Source organism: Manis javanica, chromosome 1 (genome assembly GCF_040802235.1).
Source record: "Manis javanica isolate MJ-LG chromosome 1, MJ_LKY, whole genome shotgun sequence".
NCBI lineage: Eukaryota > Metazoa > Chordata > Mammalia > Pholidota > Manidae > Manis > Manis javanica.
In genome coordinates this window covers 234,720,409-234,743,576 of record NC_133156.1, presented here as the reverse complement: position 1 = coordinate 234,743,576, position 23,168 = coordinate 234,720,409, and the positions used below count along the sequence as shown (strand labels likewise).

Here is a 23,168-nt window from a genome sequence, read left to right as displayed (position 1 = left end):
AAGGAGATGAGGGGATTTTTCCATCTGAGAGAAAGAGAAAAAATAATCAACACCCAAAAACATACCCGACAGATAACAAAGACTCAAAATAGGACAAGGAAGATGAGCTTCAGAAGAAGATTCAAAGGAAATCAGTTTGTATGAATGAACAAGCGTCTGATGGGCTCCAAGCGCCGCGTGTCTGCCGACTGAGCCTTCGTGCCTTGCCACAGCTCAGCCAGGGCGGCCTTATTCTTTCCAGGGGAGGGAACAAGCTTCCCAAAAGCTGGTAGACTTGTGCAAGGCCACACAGCAGTGAAGGACGGAGCTGGGACACAGACCTGGCTTTCTGGCTTCATCGATAGGACAATTTCTGCTGCTTCACAGATGCTTTGTTCTTAATTAAAAGCAGGGAGAAGATGAAGTCGGGACCTGGAGGCTGAACCTCCAAGGTCCTGGAAGGACTCCCATCTCCTGACCTCCACTAGGTGCATCCCCAGACCAATTCTGGGAATTTAGTTCTTTGAAGCAAATATTACGTCTTTGCTGGCATGCCTCCCGTTTTTTAAAAGCAAACATTTATGCTGGGAGACTTGTAATTAAAGCCCATGCAAGCACTGTCCATGACTGCTCCCCACCATGGCCGGGGGCACCCACCCCCCACCCCGATCCTGGACCAGGCTCTGTCTCTGAGGAGCCATGCCCCAAAGCGACAGAGACTGGATTTCAATAAGGGTGCTTACAAAGCAAAGAGCCTCCGCATTTATTTTTAACAGACTTTAAAATGGCCTTCTCAGGACTGAACGTGTCTTCTTTTTAACCATGCTGCCCGGAGTCCATCTTCAGAAGGCAGGCAGGCAGAAGGTCCCGCAGAAACAGCCTGCTCACGCTCATGAGTGCTGGAGGGCTGCGGCTTGTCTGAAAGCTCCCAGGTTCTCTGTCTACGCTCAGCAAGGGATGGAGTTGAGAGCAATTTCCAAAAGCAGAGAAAAGTTCTGTCAGAGGACTGCTTTTTTAGCTGAGCCCAAAGGTCAAAGCAATCATGTTCTGTTGGGATTCAGCCGAGACTCCCTAGCTGGGCACTGCTAACAAATCCTGCAAAACTCAGGAGGGGGCAGCTGGGAACACTGGGAAGAGAGCTGAATCTGCTGCTAGGCTGACTGGGGTGTGGACACGAGCCTCGTGCTTGCCAGCCCTATGCTCTTACGGTGCTTGCCTCCCTGACTGACATTCAGTGTCTTTCCTGGGAAATAACGCAAGTCAGGCCTCCCTGTCGGAACAGAATGAACCCAGAAAAGGTAAAAGCCACGTAAGAGATGCTCAGTAAGCGTCAGTCGCTGGGTGGTGGGCTCTGGAGCCTGCCCGCTCTGCATTTAATTCCCTGCTTGGCTTCTTGCCCACTGCACAGCTCTGGCCAAGGCCTGGACCTCTCTGGACCTCGGTGCTCACCCCTGTAAGAATAGGATGGATAATCTCCCACTCATGAGGCCCCTGGGGGCCGGGGACAGCATGGGGCAGCACCCGCCATAGCGGGCATGCAGCGTCCCCGCACACTGATGAGCCGCACGCGATGAAGGGTTCAGGAGAGAATCAATGTGGAGTGGTTTTACTTTTTTCCAGTTACTCACAAACTGTGTTGGGTCAAATTCTCCTTTTCTCACTAGGCAACAGCTCCCCTAGTTATGTGTAATTGTATCTCATAACCTATCAGTCATTCTCTGTGATTAGAGAGGTCCCCTAAAAGACCTGAATCCCATCCTCAGTGACCTTGGTCTCTCGTTTGCTCCTGACCCTGCCCTGGTGTGGCCCTAGGGTCTCTGGCACAGGGAAGAGGTGGGAGGCAGGTCCCACAGGCTTCCTCCCCTGCCCCCGGACCCCTCCACCTGGTCTCCATGGTTTTCCCTGGGATGGAAGGGGGTAGGGACAGGGGAGTTTCCCCATGTGGGCACTGGCTTCTCTGGGGTTCTCTGGACCACCCTGAATGTCCAGCAATCCCCTGTGTCCCTGGTGCCCTCACCAGGACACACCTGCGTTTCCATGAGGCTCTTACAGGGGACCCCTCCCCCCACCACACTACACATTTTCTGTGGCTGCAGCTCGATCTCCAGTTCCTCCTCCATCCCCAAAATGACCCACCTGCCTCCTCTTGCTGTGGAGCCCCTTACCCAGCAGGCAGCCGTCGCAGGCAGGGCACCAGCAGGGCAGCTTAGGCCCAGCCCACAGGAGGAGCAAGCATCCTTGCCCAGCGGCAGGGATGCAGGCTGGGGCCTCTCCCTGTCACACCCGCCATTCTCCCTACTCCCTGTCTCCTGCTCGCAGCCCTGATCAGCTCAGCCCCTTCAGCTCAGCAGACCTGCCCCCCGTGGCAGAACGCAGCCTCCCCTGCTTGTGGGAGCCTTCGTGCTTACAAGTGATTCTCACAGAGCCCCTTCCATTGGTTTGGCCAGGAAAGCCTCTGTGCCTCCCGTAGACTGTGCTGGCTTGCTGCTGTGTGGGAAAGCTCCGGGCCTCAAGGCCTGGCCTCCAGCTCTGCCTGGGCCAATCCTGCTGTCTGCTCAATCAACAGGTGCCCGCCACCCAGCTCAGGACACAAGCAGATGGGGGAGAAGCTGGCCAGAAGAGGCTGCTGGTGTCTGCCGAGCTGCGCAGGGCTGTCCCCCTGCTCACCCTCCCTCCCCTCCAGCCATACTGCTCTATTCTCCTCTCCTCCCTTACTGGGGCCCTCCGGGCTGGGCAAGAATCCCATCATCACACAGCCACCTCTGTTTTCTTTTTCCTCAGTGATGCTTAACCTCCCACATGCATTCATTCATTCCTTTCACAAACATCTACTAAGTACGTACTCAGGATCATGTGTTGGGCCCTGGGAGTATAGTGACGGATAAGTGACACCCCTGCCCCTAAGCCTAGTAGGGGAAAGATACAGGATAGCATAAAGCAGCAAACTGCCCCCACAACATTAGAAAGAGAAAAGGAAGCCAATAGAATTTAATCAGAACAGGTGCATCAGAGAGGGGACCGTGTCACCAGGTAGCAAGAAGAAACGCCATCCACAGCTAACATTACTCTGGGAGAACAGTCAGGTTAAGTAGGGCAGAAAGAGCCGACGCTTGGTGGCGTGGTAACGTCAGGGTCTACTGTTCCAGAAAGGTGTGACCTGGAGTCCTAAGGAGACACAGCCATTCCACAAGGTGATGTCGGACCGTGATGCCTCCCAGGAAACACTCATGCCTGCCCCGGGTGAGGAGGGCTAGCCTTTGCAGTGGTTTAAGCAGCTCAGCTACCACTTTCATTGGTGAGGAAATCTAACCAGAACTGGAGGACTCACATTACTCCCTACCCATGGACTGAGAGCCCACCGCCCCTCACCTGTCACACCTGGGCTTCCAGGTAGGCAGAAGAGCTGGAGGTGAGTGAGACTAGTCAGAAGTGCAGTGAGCAATGCCCAGAGGCAGACAAGGGAGCTGTGGGGCCAGCACCTCAGTGTTCATGCCCAGACCCTGCAATGCCCTCTGAGCTTTACCTCACCCCCTTGGAAAGGAGAGCACGCCCCCACCTTGTAAGCCAGAGGACCTGGTCTGGTACAGGCTGATGGGGGAGGAGGGCCGGTGACCTCGGGGAGGGGCATGTCCCGTCAGACTGTCACCTCTTGCAAACCTCAGGGGAGAGCAAACCGGGGTGTTTGTCCACCACTCCAGCCTCTGTGGGCTGTGCTATGGGGTCACAGTCTGTTAGAGCAGCAGAAGAGGACCCTCTCCTGCCCCTGATTAGACCTCAGTTCCTAGAGATAAAAAGACTCGGCATTATTATTGCTCCACGCCAAGTTTCAGGGGTTCATCCTATGTGATAGGATTGCCGTAGGCTGGGGAAACACCAGGATTGCATAAGCAAGTCAGTGAAATAAACCTTTGCCATGTTGAGACCAAATCTACAGGGGGACCTAGAGGGAACTCAAGTCTCTCTGGAGAAGGAGACTTCTGGTACCGGAGGAGGTTGAGAAGGCTTCAGTCCTCAGGGGCGGGAGGAACGTGCGGAGGCAGGAGCAGCGAGGACAGCCTTGACCGCCAATCTGAAGAGCTCCAAGTTCATCATGAAATCTTCTGTTTTAAGCCAGGGAACGACACCCTTAACCATGCATGCTAGAGAGATCTCTCAGGCAGTTACCTGGAAGGTGGACAAAGAAAAATGAATTAGTTAAGAGGTTGAGTGAAAGGAGGTGAAAGCATGGAATTCTTCCAAAGGAGCCTAGTCCAAATGTGAGAGGGGATGAGGTGCTGCCAGCCCCCAAACCTCCTGGAGAGTGAGGACCAGTGATAAACCGAGGGCAGCTCAGTGAGTGTGCAAAGACTTTTGCCACCTGTTAGCTCACCTAGTCCTCAGGGTAACGTGGTCAGGTGGGCAAGCAGGCGTGAATGTCCCCATGTGGACTGAGTCCAGGACCTGAAGTGGCTCTCTTAACCCACATGGCAGCAAGTCAGCGGCAGAGCCTCGGCTGGAACTCCCGTCTCCTGGCTCTTCCCAGGGCTGTTTCTGTGCCGTTCCCTCCCTGACCCGGGCTGTTCTCTGCTAGAGAATGCTGGAAGGGGGAGGTCACATGCACCCCTGAAGGGAAACTTAGGTCTCAGAGAATCAACGAAGACATTTCTTCCCTCACGGAAATGGTATCCATCCACTTAAACTTGTCTCTTTATAATCAGCTTAAGGGCTTTTTATTTTAATATAGCAGCTGAGAGGCAAAATCAGGTCCCACTTCAAGTGCTACTAAAATCTGCCATGTGGGCGGCTCTCCGATGTGGAAATGAGGCACCCTTAACAACCACCCACACGGCAGCCTAATTTTCACTCAGGAGTCGCTATTGAAAAAGAAGAAAACAAGTGACTCAAAACCACCAGCAACTTTGAATTTAACTTCTGAAATCCTCAACTGATGCCGTGAGGAACTCATCCAAGCTGTCAGAGTGGAGACCCAAGTGGGCAGGACTGGCCTCCCGCTTTGGGCCTGGTCCAGGTTTCGCACGTAGCCCCAGAACCACACTTACATGCAGTTATAAATGCATCACTCACAAGGCAGCCATGGGGGCCAGGAGGAGGGGAGGTCGGTGCTCACAGATGCCAGGGACACCGGGCTCCTTCCCGGCCACCCGCAGCTCTCACTCTGTGGCCCCACCACCTTGTGCCTGTGTCTCGGGCTGGTTGGCAGGCTGGGCACCCATACTGGGTGCTGCTGTGGTGTCTCTCAAGGAGACAAGGGGACCTTGTTGCTCCCAACCCCAGCATCAAGTCCCTGAGATGTCCCAGGCTCTTGGAAGGTGGCCTCTTCCCTGTCCTCCCGCCCAGGGACAGCTGCTCTGGTGAAAGAGCTAGAAATTCAGGGGCTGTGCGAATGAGACCTGCTGTCATTAAAGGGAGCAGAGCCAACAACCAGAGAGGACCAGAGAGACCTTTCCCCAAAGCTTCCCAAACAGGCAACTGATGATTCCACACCTCCTCTGACCAATGAGCTGGCCTCAAGGAAGAAGGTTCCAGCGCAGATGATAAGGGGTGGGGGACAGATGCTCACACTCACGGGGAGCTGTGAGTAACCCCACGCTGGGTGAGACCTGCACACAGAAGTAGGAACTCCTCCTGCCCCAGACTTCCTGGCACGCAGTGTCAGTGAGAGACATTCTGCGGCCTCCGCTGGGACCACGGGCCCCCAGAGGGTCATTTGCTTTATCACCTGGTGCGTTGCTGTGTTCACCTACCGCCCCGTTCATATACCTTCACATTTCAAGAGGCCAAGTTTTGAAGAGAACAGCTGCTTTACTTTTTAATATCCCAGAATGTTTGGATATATGAGAGAAAGAGTTAGAAAGGGAGAGAGAGACAGACAGGAAAAATATGTATTCACATGCGGTTAGAAGAGTTAAACAATCAAGAATGACAGTAAAAAAATCCCATGTTCCCATCCCTCCCTGTCACCAAGTCCTGGCCCCCAGGGATCTGTGAATTCCTCTGCTTTGTACTTGGACTCCTGCCTTCTAGACAAACTCTCTGCTCACACTATCTCTTACCTCTGCTATCTGCTTTTCAGAATTTTCTTAGTCCTACAATAGTTTTGTTTAGTTATTTTAATGTGCTTAGCTCTAAATATATATGGAAACCTCTCTCTTGTTCCAGCTACTATATGCAGTGCTTCTTAATTTTCTGTTATATAAGATGAAGGTCAAACCTCTCCCAGACCCTGACACACCCCCTCTCCAAGGTCTCCAAATCCCAGTTTGGCCAGCTCCACCATTACTTTTAACTTACTGGGACTTCTAATATTAATGTTTTGTTCTGTATCTAAAATTAACTCCTGAGTTAACAACCTCATCACTTATAGGTTAATTCTAAAAATGAATGTCAATCGAATTTATAGTATTATATTATACAAATATAATTTTCAGTGCAGTCATGTGATTGATCCATACAGAAGAAGACAGGATTCCATGTCATTAGGAGCTTCCTGCAAACAGGGGGGTGACACCTCTGGGAACCTGCATCCTGGGATCCTCCCCCCTCCCACACTTCGGGTCACTGTCACCTTATTCTTTGTGGCCACCGCCACTGTCTTCTGAAAGGAATCAAGGAGGCTTACAATATGGGTTGAATCAGATACTTAAAATGATTAGTATGCCACAGCACCAAAAAAAAAAAAAGTTAATAAATTGATCAATGATCTTTAATTACTAAAAAAAAACAAGCCATAGGATTCAATAAAATCTATCTTTATAGGGAAAAAAAAAAACAAAAAAAAAAAAACAAAGCCACAGCAGCCAACTGCAATCGGTTTGTTCCATATTAATACCTGAAATCAACTGGATCCAAAGCCTCCATCACGGTGCTGGGATGTCTGCGTTGTCAGGCACAAATGCTGGGTATGAGTTTGTGTTGTCAGGTGACTTGCCCTGCAGAGCATTTCCTGCCACATTCTGGCAGGAGATTCCTGAGCTGTTGATGCAAAACAGGCCATAAAATGTTCATTTTATTTTTCTAATTTTAATTCATCTAATTAATAAAAGTTGACGACTGTCCTGTACACAGCCTGGAATTTGTAAAATGAAGCATGGAAGAATTTCTGTTTGTAAATGAGGATCCTTGTCTATAACTTACCCATGATCAAGAAGGAGAGCTTTCCAGGCACACAGATCAAGCGGATTCTCTTTTCTCATGCTAGATTGACTGCTCAGTGTCACGTCTTATTTTGGGTCACACATGGTTGAGCCATGATCCTTTTCCTTGTCCGGATTCACTCACAAATAACAGAAGCCATTGTAGCTAATGGAAGCAGAGAGTGGTTTAATATGTGGAATTCTAGGCTCACAAAATAGCCTGGAGGTTGGAGGACCAGGTTCAAGGCTGAGCTATTAGAAATGACCCTCAGAAGAATATGGCGAAGCTAGACCTTCAAGGAAGCTGCGCCAGGAAGCAGGGGAATCAGGGACAAGAGAACCAGAAAGCTACTTCCTCAACTCGTGGCCTCAGAGCCACACTGTCTTCCCTTCCCACTAGGGATCAGAGGCCATGCCTCAGGGGCCACGAGTTCTGTCTCCTGTGCAATCTATGCCAGCATGACAGATGCCCTGTGCCACAGAGTAGAGGTCAGACCCTGGGCCACCTGCTGCTCCCTGTTGCAGGCACATCAAGGCATCTCTGACCCACTGGCAGCAGAAACAGCAGAAACCAGCCTCTCTCAGACATCCATGCTGCGCCTGCTGGGCAGCAGCTTGGCCATGGGATGAGCCCAGGCTGTAAGGGAGCCTCAAATGTGGCCTGTAGCTCTCCTGCCTCCAGCACACAGTCAGGCAGTGGCTCCCAAATTTGAGCAGCATTGAAACCCTGGAGGGCTTGTCCCAGAGTTTTCTGATTCAGTAGATCTGGGGTGGGGCCGGAAAATGAGCATTTCTAACAATTTCCCAGGTGACACTGGTTTAGCTGGTCCAAGCGCCACCCTTTGAGAATAACTGCCTTCAAATGGACCACAAGGGGTTGAAATGGCCCTGGGTAGGCCAGTGTGCAGTGTCTGCCACAACATTCCTGCGCAGTTTTTTGTTTTTCTTGGGTTTCTAATTTTTGGTTGTTGAAAGAAAAATACATGTTTTGTTACCACATCATTAGGATCTTCCTCGTTCTTGATCAGAGAACTGGTTGATCAGACACTGTTTGGTTCCTGAAGTTATTCTTCTTCAATCTCTTACTTTCTTTCCTGCTTTCTGGGCTTGTTACATTATCCTGACGTTCACTTCCTGTCACACCTGAAGCAGTTCCAGTTTCCCAAACACGCTTTCTTTTTAATAGACTCCTTTCAAATTTTGCTTGAGTTTATCCTTCTGTAAGGGGGTAATCTGTGAGTCTGTGGCTGTGTGCATCTTTTTCTGCATATGAGATAAATATTTCTATTCCCTTCAAGTAGGGAAATATCTTTATTTTCCTTTAAGCTTCATGATAGTTTGGCTGGATATAGAATTCTGGTTTCAAAATGATTAAATAATTTTAAATTAAAGTTCAGACTGAGACCCAAAGAAAACAGAGACCAAATTACAAAGGGGAGGGGGATCAGACCATTGTGCGAGTTTCCTATTGCTGTTGTAATAAATTACCACAAATTTGTCAATCTGAGATGGAGGTTTCAGCTGGGCCGTGTTCCTTGTGAAGGTCCGGGGAGAATCCATGTCCTTGCCTTCCCAGCTTCTGAAGGGCACTTGCACTCCTTGGCTCATGGCTCCTTTTATCTTCAAAGCCAGCAATGACATCCCTCTGACCTCTCCTTCCTTCCTCGCATCTTCTCTGACCATCCAGCCTCCTTCTTTCTCTTATAAGGATTCCTGTGATTATATTGGGCCCACTTGGATAATCCAAGACCATCTCCCCATTTCAAGACCCTTAACTTGACCTACCTTCCAAGTCCCTTTTGCTGTGGGAGGTGACATACGCACAGTTCTGGGAATTGGGACATGGCCATCTTTGGTGGGTGCGTGGGTGGAGGCTGCATTATTCTGCCTACCATGATCACATACAGGACTTCAAAAGGGCATAGAAAAATATGGTTTTGTGGTAAGTCTTAAACCCCTCACCCATATGTACCCACAGTGAGAAAACAGAAAGGTCAGAGGTTGGAGACGGAGGAGACTAGGTATGGTGTTCTTGGTGTGATGGGAGTGCCCTTTCCACCTAAAGTAAGGAGTGAGAATAAACTCAGAGAGTTTGTCTTCTGCAATCTGGGGGACACAGTGACCCCCCACTTGAAAACCAAAAGGTCAAGAGGCTGACTGCTGTGACAGCAGAGCTGAGGATAACTGACATTGGATGGCCTTTGCCCTTGGAGGTTTGGGACGCAAAGTGTATGCCCACTGGGCCAGAGGGGGGCATGCCCAAGAGAGCACATGTGGGATCATCACCGGTCCTGCCCATGAGACCCTTTGTGGGGGTGGACAGAGGGCTTGGATCTGAGGGAGGTTGAGAGACCAGCAGGCTAAAGGCGTGCTCACCCTCCTCGAGGGAATTGCAGGTCAGAGATCCTAGTGGCAGCGTTTCCACAGAACTCACAGAAATGATCTCTAGGGAAAGACATATCTTTAAACTCCTGCCCAAACCAAACTAGAACCAGAACCGTCCACCCAGGTAAGACCTTCCTGACTTCTTGGGTCTTCTCCTCCCCACCCCAGCTCTGTCCTGGCAGGTGGGAAACTGTGATGGGCCAGAAGGAAGGAAGAGCCGAAGTGGGGATGGCGATGCAGAAAGAAGCGCTGGCGCCTCCTTCTCCCACCCAGGGGTCACCCATGCAGGCCTGAGCTAGCAAGGGGGGAGACTAGACAAAGGGGTTCCGGGGTCAAGACCTTTTATCCCTGAAAAAGACGAGAAAAACCACAGGATTTGCACTGAATTTCATTCAGAGACAAGAACAGGTGCAACCAAACCAAGAACCCTGCCAAATCAATCCGAGGGAAATGTGAGCCTCTGGTCACACCGGAGGAGCCCTGGTCGCTCAGTCTAATAGGACATCGGAGGCATCTTCCAGCATCTGGTGTTTTATGGTGAAATCTGATACCAATCTTGATTCTTATTCGTTTCTACATGTAAACATTTGAATGTTTTTAACCTTTGAACATTTTAAAGATCTTTCCTTTTTCTGTGATGCTCCAATTTCCACAAAGATGTATCTGGATACGGGTATTTTTGCAGAATGGTGTTAAAGAGCACAGCATACAGAATCTAAATGAGTAACAAAATGAGGAACCTGGTCCTGACTCTCAGGAAGAACTAATACATTCACACCTTCATCAGTACCTTTAAGGCGTCCTGTGTGCCCTCCGCTGATCCCACGCCCTGTCTCCCTCCCACTGGACACTCCCTGCCTCTGCCCCTATCCTAAATTTTCTGTTATCCTTCCCTATTCTTTATTGTTTTACTATGTGATGTTTCTGTACATTTTTAGATTTGCATGTCTTTGAACTTTATAAAAACGATGTCCTACTCTGTGTATGCTCCTGTGGCTGACATATTCTGCCCCAAACTGAACCAGATTCATTCTGATGGGTGCCTGCAGCTACAGTTTGTTCATTTTCACTGCAAATGGCATTCCACAGCATAAAAACACTACAATTGATTTATTTTTTTCTCTTGTCAATGGATGTTTGAATTTTCTGCAGAGATTATTTTTTTTTAGTAATCCATGTCACTCTGGATATTCTTGTGCATTTCCTGGTGCTCATGTATAAGGGTCTTTCTCTGAGATATACTTAGGAGTTGAAATGCTAGATTTTCAGGTTTGTGTATACTCAACATTTTTAACAGAGTCAATATTTTTTTCCCCAAATGATTGTACCATTTTTAGCCCTTTACTGGCTATAGAAAAGTTGTTCTACATCTGTGCTAACACTTTATCTTATCAGGCTTCAGTTTTTGGCAATCTTGGTGGTGGTGTTAAACGATACCCTCCAAGAGTTTGTTCACATTCCTTTATTTACTAATATGGCCGAGCTTCTTCTCACACCTTGCTGGCTATCTGTGTTTCTTCTTACAAGAAATACTTTTCTTTTGTACTTTTTGGTTTGGGTAGTTTCATTTTGTCTTATTAGAAATATTTATATATGATAGGTCTTTTGTCGGTTATGTGTTGAAAATACCTTCTGCCAGCATGGCTTATTTTTTTTATTTCTTTATAGTGTTTGGATGAACGATAGTCCTTTAATCCCACCAAATTTTTGGATCTTCTCCTTCAGGATTGGTTTAAGCAATCCCTCCATACCCTGAGACAACGAAGACAGACTCCTACATCATCTTCTCCAAGTTTTGACTTTGACCTGTAAGTCTTTAAACCCATTCGAAGTTGATTTTTGTAAAAGGGATGAAATTGATGTCTGGTTTCATTATTTGCCATATGGCAACCCAGTTACTCCAACTGCATTCGTGAAACAGTCTGTCTGGTTTCCACTGACCTCCAGGGCCGGTATCGTGTTCTCACATGTGCGAGACGTTTGAGAGCCTCTCCATTCTGTTCTCTCCCTTCTGTTTGTCCATTTCTGAGTCAACAGAAAACTGCCTTACTTACCATTGCCGCACGATAGGCTTCAAGACCCAGAAGGCACGCCTCCTCCCTCCCGGTGAGGTTTCCCTTCAGAGAGTTCTGGACTGTTTTTAGTCCATCATTCTTCCGTATAGATTTTAGAATAGTCTTGTTGGGTTTAATTAAAAATCCTATTGGAGTTTTAAAGTTAGAGTTATATTAAATCTATGTATCCATTTTGAGAGGATGAACATTTTCATGATTTTGAATCTATCAATGAACATGATGCAAATCTACATTTTCCTCAGTGTCACTCCATAAATTTCATTCTTTTCTCCATACAACTCATGCATATCTTTGTTAGATTTGTTTCTAGGTGGCTGGGTTTATTTTTGTTTTGTTTTGTTTTATAGCTATCATAAAAGGTGTTTTGTTTAAATGACATTTTGTATCTATCTGACGGTGCTGTATGGAAATACAATTTTTAATTCAAAAATTAATATGTTGCTGAACTTTCTTATTTATTCTAATTGTCTAACCTCTTGGTTTTTCTACCTAACAGTCAGTCAAATTATCTGTGAAAAAAGGACAGTTTGCTTTCTTCCTTTCCAATCTTCAAAACTTCCACTTCTAATTCATATTCCTCTGGCTAGAACTTCTTGTTACACGTTAAATTATATTGTGGGGTGGGTATCAATGGCCTTTTTCCTGGGTTTTACCAGCAATTACTTTAAGACTTCACCATTAAGTAAGATGATGCCTACAGGTTTTTGTGGAAATTTTTTATTAGGTTAAAGAATTTTCCTTCTAATTCTTATGTGCTGAGTTTTCTTTCCTTTGTAAAAAAGTAATACATGAATGTTAAAGTTTATCAAATGCTTTTAGTACATTTATTAAAATAACTATATTCTTTTACTCTGTTGATGCACTGGATTACATTAATAGAATCTTTGGGGGCAGGAGAAATTAAGTGGGGCTCAGTTAACAGTAATGTACCAATGTCAAATTCTTAGTTTTGACAAACAGATCGTGGTCATGTAAGATACTAAGGGGGAGAAACTGGGGAGTAGGGGTACACAGAATTCCCTGGACTATATCTCTGTAATTTTTCTGTAAATCCCCAAATTATTCCAAAATACATTTTAAAAAAAATAAAAAACAGGTATCTAAATCCTCAGCTCTGCACAGATCAACACACCTCTGTGCAGGTGTGCCCTGTAGGGAAGGAAAGTGCCCTGTAGGGAAACCCCAATATCACCCCTGCTTCCAAAGATGAGGGAACCAGAAAACCTGACGTTGTTCCTTGGCTTCTATTAAAAGAGTTGGAGCGGGGCTAGCAGCCTGGCCAGGCCTTGTTATCTGAGTCTTTCTGAGTCTTGTCTGCTCAACCAGGAAACAGACAGCTGCCCAGAAGCTGTGAGATTAGGTGTGACACTCACAGCACCCCCCCTGCAGATGCACCACCAGAGATTTCATCATCCCGATGGATAAACTCAGGGCAATTACCAGGATGTTTGCAGATAATGTTTCAACAGCGAGGGTGCAGAAGGGAGTCAAGAAATGATAGTAGTAGCTCACTGCTCAGCGAAGCCTAAAATTAAAGCCCTTCAGGAAATGGGCACTTCAGGCGAACTGGCAAGGAGGTGCCAATCACAAGGCTGAGCTACAGCAAGCAGGGCCTCTCAGGGCGGCTCCAGACCTGCAACAGGACAGGGGTGGCTCTGAAACACGTTGATGCCCTTAGTTACTACTTACTGGTCAGGGGTACTTTACATACATAACTGTACTCAGCCCTCCCCAAGCCTTGTGAAATGGGGTTCTCGATTCTCATCTTCCTTCTGAAGAGGAGGCGCAGGTCGGAAGGGCAGGGGGCATGCGTGGTGGGCCAGCTGGCTGGCGGCGGGGACAGGCCAGAGAAGAAGGCCCGCTGGACCCTCAACTCCCTTTGCTGACCAAGCTGCTACATGTGAGAAAGGCCCCCCACACCCTAACCTCCACCTGCTGGGAATGGGGGATGGAGGGTGACAGCGCCAAGTCCAGCTGTTTGGAAGGAGAAGGGGCTTTGTTATCCATGCACGGCGGGAAGTATTCCCACCTGAGGCAGGAAAGGCACCAGGGCCGGAGGACTGAGCCAGACCAGGGGCGTGTGTCCACGCTGAACCCTGACCCCAGAGACCAGGCAGGGCCTGCGGTCAAGACGGTGAGCGCTACGGGAAAGGCATGGGTGCTGCTAAGGAGTTAGTCCCCGAAGCAGAGGAGTCTCAGGAGCCGACACCGTGGGCTGATCTGTGTCCCTCCCAAACTCATATGTTGAAGCCCCAAATCCCAGTGTGACTGTATTTGAAGGTAGGGCTTTAATTAAAGTTACATGAGGTCATAAGGGTGGGATCCTGATTGGATGGGACTGGTGGCCTCATAAGAAGAGGAAAGGAGAGAGTTCTCTGTGTGTGGGGGCACCGGCAAGGCCATGTGAAGGCCCTGGAAGAAGATGGCCACTTGCTGGCCTGGTGGACGGTACCCACTAGGCACAGAATCAACCAGCTCCTTTATGTCAGACCTCCAGCCTCCAGAACTGTGAGAAGTGAATGGATGTTGGGTGAACCCCCAGTCTGTGCTGTTTTGTATGGCAGCCCGAGCTGACTAAGACAGGGATGGAGATGGAGAGTGCTGCCTGGATTCACACACCCCGTCCCCTGGGCTGCTGGCTGGGCAGCCAGGGAAAGCTTCCTGGAGGAGGAGAGCCTTGGCCGAGAGGGGCAGGGGGAGGCTTGGTGAGGAGCGCTCCCTGGAAAATGGTGGTGGCAAAGGCCAAGCCACCTTCTGAAAATAGGTGCTGGGAACCTGCCATGCTCTTTCCTGTGGTTCAAATGCCATGTCATGTCAAGGAGATTCATATATCCGCCTTAAAAAAGGAATCATCCAGGCATTTTAAAAACCTCTTAAAAATAGAAAATGAGAAACACGTGGCTGGAAAAGTAAAACTGTGAAACTGGTGTGCATAATGCTTTAAAACAGAAAAAGTTGGGGGTAAGATCTTGGGTCTCCCCTTCTTCCTGCCCCAAATCCACACACCGAAGGCACGTGCTCGCACCTGCTACAAAGAAAACCCACCCGGAGCACCACAGACTGCCCAGAAAGCCCATCTCCTCGTGTTTGGGACGCACCTATTGCTGGGGGGAGACGGCCATCAAAGAAGGGGCCTAAGAGAACAGCTGCATTTCCTACATTTTTCCCCAAAGTAACTACTCTCAGATCTGGTTGTACCGAGAGGGATACAGTCTGGTTTTGTAGGAGACATTCAGAGTTGTGACCAAGTACAGTCAAGAGGCCAAGGTCTGAGCAAAACCCGGAAGATACGTGGGATCCCTGAGCAAGGGAGGCTGGGGGTACCACCCCTGCCGCAGAGGATGATGCAGCCACAGCGGCCCTGCAGGGAGGGACGGTCCCCAGGAAGCAGGGTTCAAGCAAGCGTGAAAGGAGCAGAACAGCGAGAGCAATGGAGCCCGTCCATGCGGAGAGAGGACAGTCAGCAGCTGTGTGGGGCACTGATGAAGAACCAGCGGGCTGGCAGACAGAGGGCAGGCATCCGTGTGGACACATCGGAGCACTACATGCTGGACCTGGCACCAGCCCCATGGGACCTAGATGCTTCCCAGGGAGAAAGAGGAGACCCTAAATGGGCCAAAATTGTTTCTGCCACCCCAGGAGAATGGCCACATTAAATATAAATGATGAATAACAGGAAAAAAGGAAGCTTTTTATTTCATGAATACCATTATCTGCCAGGCTTCATTTCATGCAACAGATTTCCACTCTAAGTTCTGACTGTGAAAAGGAGTACATTTGGGAAGGACGGTGAGGTGGGTACTTGTCTCCTGCAGAATTGAGAATTGAGGCTAGAGTCAGAGAACCAGAAGCAAAGGGTAGAAATGTGCACACTGGGTGGGAGGGCCACTAGGGACATAGAGCCAAGGGCTCTGCAGGACGTCCAGACTTCCTCCTGGCTGCCTGGCGAGTGCCACCCTGTCATCGCCTGCCTGCATCACCCACTAGACCTTTGGGGGAGAGGCGGGGCTTGCTCACCTCCTCGCACTTGGCACAAAGTCAGACTGCATTAAATGAGTGACAGTGACTCTGCTTGGGGAGAGGGAAGAAACGGAGCCAAACAGCAGAAAACAGCACCACAACTGCTTCACAGGGGAGAGAAAAATCAAGCGAGTGCTTCTTGAATGCCATGTGCCATTGGTATTTAAATATGTTAATCCTTTAAATTCATGCAACCCCTCAAGGTAGAAACGTTACTTGCATTTTGTAGAGGAGGAAACACATCCAGTAGGTTAAGTCGTTTTCCCATAGTCACTCAGCTGGTAAATGGAGGAGAAATTATTTGAACCCAGCTAGGTCTTACTCTAAAACTTAGGCTTTTTTCACTAAATTGACTTCTGTGACAGCTGTAAATGAATGCCTGTGAGGTTGAAGAATCACATTTCCTGTTTGGAAAATCACATTCCCTTTTACAGGCTTTACTCGTGAAACGCATACTTTCTGAGCGCCTTCCTGTGTAAGGTGCCAGGGCTGCAGTGGTACAATGGACGAGGCAGAGCCCCTGCCGTCCACTCTTCTCATGCCCCAAATCAATCAACAAGTCTTAGAATTTGACATAAAAACTGTCAAATAGGATCCAGTTAAATTAGCATAAAAGTGATTTAGCAATTACCAAGCTGTCAAGTCACAGCAGAGGCCCAGGAATTTCAACAACTATCAAGACATCATTTAAAAATATTTAGTTCCACTTAGATCATTCCAGGTGGGGGATCAGATTGCTTCTTCTTGGCTAGAGGTGTTCTTTGGGGGAAAGTATTAAAAGTGTCAAAGATATTTTTTTTTCAACATAATGAGCAAACACATGGAGAGCTGTGTAGACGTGGTATATTCTTGAGCAATTGGGTTTTGTAACATTTGCTTAGTAACCTGGAAAAGTATTATTGATTCTTAATGTGTGGGTTCTAAGTTTTTCAGTGTGCATTAGAGATTTAGATGGAATAATGAAGCATTTTTACCTAGCCATCCAAAGACAATTACATTAAAAGTCCATCACTCTAAATTTCTGAGATAATTAGTAACATATGCTGTCTGTAGCTTTCAATTCCACAGGGCCTTCCCTTTTCACACTGAAGCTTCTGAAAAAGGACTCCAAGAGCAGGTAGTAACTGGTCCAGGTCTCCAAGGGCAGCACCTCTCTCTGAGAGTGCTCCCAGCATCCCCAATCTGAAGGCATGTTCCCAGCATCCCTCACTCTGAGGGTGCTTGCCTTGCCTAAGGGTTTCAGCCCCAGGCAAATTCATTATGGATTCAGTGAGACCAAGGAATAGCAATGGAATGTTCTTGGGATAAAAGGGTTTATACCTGGCTTTATTCTCCCAGCGGAAGGTCGTGCACTGGAATCATGTCCGCTTTGAGCAGCCTGCAGGTCGGTAATCCTCCTTCGTCTCTGCCTCCACCCAGAGCCCTGGGCAGAGTTCTATATAGTGACTCAGTCAATAATAGCTTATTGCCTACAGGTGTGGAAGCACAGCCTCGCGGTAGACCAATTCCATCAAGTAGTTCAGGGCCAGGTGAGGACCCAGGCCACAGGAACTTCCATTTTCCCCACAGTGCTCCTGGCACCCCTCCCTCTGGCAGGTGTTCTCAGCAGCCCTCTCTGAAGTCATGTTCCCAGTGTCCCTCTCTTTAAGGGTGTGCTTCCAGCATCCCTCTTGAATGAATGTTCCTCATCCCGTCTCTCTGACAGGTGTTCCTAGGGTCCCTCTTTCTGATAACATATTTGCAATTTCCATATAGGCCTGACATGGCCAGCCCCATACTGGTACTACCGTCTTCTAAAGGCAATCAACTTCCCAGATCAAAGGGTTTTTTCCAGTCCAACCCTGCCTCTGGTGTCCAGAAAAAATGACTGTGAAGACTGCAATGGCCAGTCCTCTATGAGGGGCTGTAGCAGGAAGGTGCAAGAGGTTCCAGGGAACAATACCAATGCAGAAAGAACTTGTCTTTGCAACAGACAATACCCCAAGCCACAGACAACCACCTCATGAAGCAGACATGATTATACCTACACCACAGGTGAGGACACTGAGGCATGGGCTGTCTAAGTAACCTGACCAGGTGTTAAAAGCAGCACTCAATCGTAATGACAGAAGATCTAAAAAGTGCTCAGATAAGAAAGCCCATCTCAAAAGGTTACCATAATATAACATTCTTGAAAGGGCAAAATTATAGAATAGAAAACAGACCAGTGGTTGCCAGGGGTCAAGGATGGGGCAGGGAGGTATGGCAGGAGGGAGGTGGGATTCATTATAAAAGGGCAGCAGGAGGGGCACTGTGGTGACAAACTATTCTGACTGTGGTATTGGAGGGGTGAACATACACGTGTGATAAAGTTGCATGGAAGTAAATAAACTCACATGCAAATGAGTACGAGTAAAAACCAAAGCTTCTGAATAAGATGCATGGATTGTATGTCAATATCCTGGCTGCGATTTTGTGCCCTAGTTCTGCAAGATGGGACTATAGGAGGAAAATGGGCAGAGGGAACATGAAATCTCTCTGTTATTTCTTAGAATAACTTGTAAATCTACAATTACTTCAAAATAAAAACTGCGATTTTAAAATAGAGTATTTGTAAAATATGTGCATGTAAAATACTATCAAATAGTCTTTTTGTGCATGTAAAATACTATCAAACAATACTATCAAATACAGTATTTATGTAAGAGGACACTGAATATGCTGTAATACAATGTATGTAATTTATTGTTTCAACTAATCTAGTGACTTTTATAAATTGTATTTTAAGGTTTATACATGCTGTGAACTTCAACTGAAAAGTAAAATAAGAATAATAATGAAAGTAAGTGCATTGTTAGCTTTAAAAATAAAGTGCTCAGAAATTTGAAAGGACAATTCTCTTCCTGCTGAAAGATTAAGACAGGTCATCTGACATTCACATCAGATGTTTGATGTTTGAGTTTGGTCTTGAAGGATAAGGTGTGTTTTGTCAGATAAGATGAAAAGGAGTTGTATTCCGTGTTGAAAGAAGAGGAGCAAAGTTCAGGCAATGCAGCACATGTACCGGAAGGTTGTGTCTTTGAGAACTATGTCCATCACACTTTGTTTTTCCTTTTAAGTTTTTTTTCTACTTCTTTAAAACTTGTGTATGTGTCTGTGGATAAAGCGAAGGTTCCTATGGCCAGGATTCTCACCTGGCCCTGGCCAGCTAGCGAGCTACACACGTGTGGGCAATGCATTGTTATTGATGCTATATAAAGAGCTCTGCCCAGTGCTCTGGGCAACATGGTGGCATGGCTGCAAGGCTGCAGGAGAGCAGAGACTGGAGTGCTGGCAGCACTAAGGACTGAGACGGCTGCAGGGGCCGAGAGGCCCAGAGGCAGAGACTGGCTTGCTGGATGCAGACTTGCTATGAATGGATGGGATTCTAGTGATTGACCTGCCACTGTGGTTATAAAGTTGGGTATGAACCCTTTCACCCCAAGAACATTCCACTGTCATTTCATTGGTCTCATTGAGTCCATAGTGAATTTGTCCAGGACTAAGACCCATTGGCAAGACAGTGTCCCCATATCCTTGTTTCCGCAGTGCCCTGCTCTCAGCTAGGGGTCAAGAAGGTCCTGTGGTGGTGGAAAGACCATGGGCTTGGCAACTGGAAGCTGAGCTCAAATCACTGTCCCCTCACTCATTAGCTAGATGTCATCAAACAAATCTCTGGACTCGGATTTCTTCTTTTGTAGGTTGGAGGTATTAACACCTGTGTAGAATTGTTACAAGCACCAAGTAGCATAGTATTATTCATCAAAGTGCTTTGTGAATTGCAAAGTGCTTAAGAGATGTGAATGGCTAATATTAACAATTCACCCTCAAGTGTACATAACTGATAATGGCTTCGTGTTCTGTTCTTTGAGCACAGTCACTTGTGGGAGAGAGGATGAGAGGCAGGTAAGAGAAGAGGCTTGGAAAAAGGCGGATGATGCAGATCCTGGATCTGCCACTGCCTTAAGAGGACCTGTGCAAGCTGTCTCGCCTTTTCCGGGCTGGAACAACAGAGGAGGTGTCTGGGAGAAGGAGTCAGGCAGTCCCGCCGTGCGGGATACCAGCGTCCCCTCTATCAAGCGCCTGCGCGCCTGCGCGGATTGCACATCGTGGGTACATGAAGTGTCGGTAGCTTAGGACCGGGAGCGCCAAGCTCGGCGCTGGCGCCCATGGGGTCTGAAGCTTCCCAGCTCCATCCGGCCCTCCCACTGTTCCTCCCCCCTGCTCGCTGCTTGCACTGTGACTCCCAAACTAGCCATCAAACCTGCTGCCGAGCACCTACTGCTGTAAGGCGAGGACGCGGAGCTTCTTCTTAAGTGAGAGGAGTAATCGCTCCGTTTAGTCACTCCAGTTCCAAAGCTACAGCTCTTCCACCCGGTCCTCACCTGGGCTTGAGTCACAGATCTCCACCTGCAAGTATTCAAGTGCTCACATCGGCATTTTGCAGTTTTCTCAGTTACCTCCGGGTTAACGAAGCTCACTCTCTAGCAGATTCTCCTAGAGGAGCTGATGGGTGGGGTGTTCCCTAAATTCTTGTATGTTGAAAACTGTTTTCCCTAAGCCTTGATGCTGAAGAATAGCTTGGCTAGAAAGAAAATCCTTGGCTTACTTTTTTTTTTATTATTCATTTTTTGAAGTGCTGCTTCATTGTGGCTTGGCTTTGTATGTTATTTTTGAAAAGTAGAATGCCAGTCTTATCTGTTTGCTTTCGTTTTCTTTGCCTGGAGGCCTTGAGGATCGTTTATCTTTTAAAATCTAATAGTGTTACTAGATAGGTCTTGGACTTGATGGCTCTGGGTTAGTTTTTCCAGGTACCCCCTGAGTCCTTTGAATTTGTACATTATGGATCGTTGGATTTTTTCTGGGAAATTTTCTCAGACTGTACTTTTAAGTATTAGCTCCACCTCATTTTAAAAGGAATTCATTTGCTGCCTGTCACTTCCACTACCTTCCCTCTTCCTGCTTACATTTATCTTTATCTCATTTTCTTTCTTTTGGTTATTTTTCTGCCTTTCTTCAATGTCTTTTATTAAATTTTCATTAGCGGATACTCTCCCTTGGGAATCTTATAACTTATCCTTTATTTCTGAAATCTTTTTGGGTTTTCTCGCACCTTTTTCCTGAACGCCATCAACTCTTTCTACATTTCTTTTACATCTCTCTTCTTAGTTTTTGAACTTCCTATTCAAAGTGATTTCTTTATATTCTCAAATGCACATTTGAGTATATTTAATTCCGTTTGCAGGGTTGTCTTACAGTTTTTCTGGGGGAAATTTTTCTCAGACACAAGGGTCTACACAGATAACGACGGGGCTCAATCCACACGGTTTGCCGTATCAGCTGATACGATGGGAGTTGTCTTCTGGTCTGGGGTGTTACAAACTGAATGGCTCTGTTGGTCATTTTTCATATTCCTTTTTGTGGTATCAGTGTGTTCTGTCAGACTCCTAGCTTAGTGGCACCCTATTCAGTCTGTGTAGTGAAGCCCAGACACTTGAATCTGATAAAGACAGTACAAAATATAGGGAAACCACAAACAGATATCACTAATGAAAACTGATGTGAACATGCAAATTAAAATATTAGCCAGGAGAATCGAACACCACACTAAGAAAATATTCAAGAAATGAACAAGTGGACTTTGTTCCAGTAACACAGTATTTATAACCCATGGGTCTACACAGGTTAATTACAGGGTTCAGTCCACAGGGGTTGCCAAGGTGTCATGAATAGAGTGGAAAATGAGCTTGTCGAATGAATGGGTGACTATGAATTATACACTCCAAGACCCACCCAGACAGGATGTAAAGCTTTTAGAAGAAGACATTTGTTAAAATTTAATTTAAGGAAATACATAATCAAAGCATATTTAAAGCAAGACTTTGACTCTTACTGGATAAGTTTCAAACCTCTTTGTGCCCCATATGAACATTGTCCGCTTCTCTGAACCAGTGTTCAGATACAGAGATGGTGGTGGTGTTTTCCCGCAAGAGCAGGGTCTGCCTGTCCTAAAGTGTGCTCCCCACAGCTGCTCTCCCCAGGCCCTGCCTTCTGTCCTGAGCCACATCCGTTTGTAGACTGAGCCCCCCCACTAGGTTTGGTCCATCCCCTGTCCCTCCTACCACCCCCTCTCAACCAGCTCACCCTGGTTTCAAACGGAAACAGCATTAGGAGGCAGAATACAGAGCCTAGAGGGTTAGATTCTACCTGGGCCCAGCTGACCCAGAAAGAGCACCCAAGACCTCAGACATACATCCGGGGCACAGGTGGACTCCCTCTACCCTCGGCAGTCCTGTATCAGGCAAGTTCTGCATCGGGCAAGCCTTCCCGAGTCCTGGTGATTGACTAGATGACAACAAAATCTTTTCAACCACTTTCTCATTCATTCAGAAAAAAGTGCTGAGCTCTGATAATGTGCCAGGTGCTGAGCTGGGTGCCAGTAGCCCAGGGCAGAACACACGGATGGGGTCGCTGCCTTCAGGGCTCTGACCGTCCATCCTGATGGACTCAGACATTAATCAAGTAATCACACAAACTCATTATGCAAACTGTGCTGAAGTCAGGGAAGGCAAAGGCCAGGATGGGCTCTATTCCGGCATGATGGTGTCACAGAAGGCTTCACAGGCCTGGGCCTGGCACATAATAAGTGCTCAATAACTGCATAATAAGTGCTCATAATAACTGCACTGAACATTTGTTCCCCCCGCCTGCCCTCCAATTGATAGGAAATCCTAGCCCCCAATATGATGGCATTAAGAAGGGGGCCTTTGAGGGCTCTACCCTCATGACTGGGATTAGTGTCCTTATAAAAGGGATCCAGAGAGCTCCCTCTACCCACTTTTCCACCAAGTGAGGGCACAGCAGGAAGATGGCCATCTATGAATCAGGGAACAGATTCTCACCAGGCACCAAATCTGCTGATGCCTGGATCTGGGACTTCCCAGCCTCCAGAAATGTTTGGAATAAATGTTTGTTGTTTAAGCCATACAGTCTCTGGTACTTTGTTATAGCAGCCCGAACTGAGCAAGATAGTAAACATGAAATAGATGGATGCTCAATCTGAGTCCTGCAGGATGAGTGGAGTTCACCAGGCAGGGGGCAGGGCAGGGAGAAGCCAAGGCTTCTGCAAAGGTCCTGAGGCATGAAGGAGAGTGGCCGTTTGAGCTAAGGAAGAAAGTGCAGCACGGCTGGTAGGCTCAGCAGGGGTACATGGGGCTGAGAAACGAGGGGAGGAAATCATCAGGGGCCACCAAACTCTCTTCTCATTTCCAGAACTGAGATTTGATTGTGAACCCTCTCAGTGCCCCTTGTTTGGATCAGGTCTAAGAAGATAAGTTTAATTCTTAAGGTACTGGGGCCGATAGAGAGATCAGTGAGACCCAGGCCTGCCCTCGAGGGTTCTGCCACCTTGTGAAACATGCCTTTCTTCAAAATGTACAGCAAGTAGAAAATTGCTGTGCAAAGGTACTGAGCATATTATTTACAGAGATAACCAACACCTACAGGAAAATTCATGATGTTTGAGCCCCCGCCCATACACACTTGCCATTATTTATGT

The 23,168-nt window shown here is 47.5% G+C and overlaps 1 long non-coding RNA gene across 1 annotated transcript; it reads right to left on the bottom strand.

Moving 5' to 3' along the window:
- Positions 1-730: 730 nt before the first annotated feature.
- On the bottom strand, positions 731-7,369 carry LOC140850500 (uncharacterized). Its single transcript, XR_012133415.1, has 4 exons — positions 7,114-7,369; positions 6,809-6,951; positions 3,964-4,143; positions 731-920 (listed from the first exon to the last, which is right to left on the bottom strand). It is a non-coding gene; the product is annotated as an uncharacterized lncRNA (long non-coding RNA).
- Between the last annotated feature and the right edge of the window lie 15,799 nt (positions 7,370-23,168).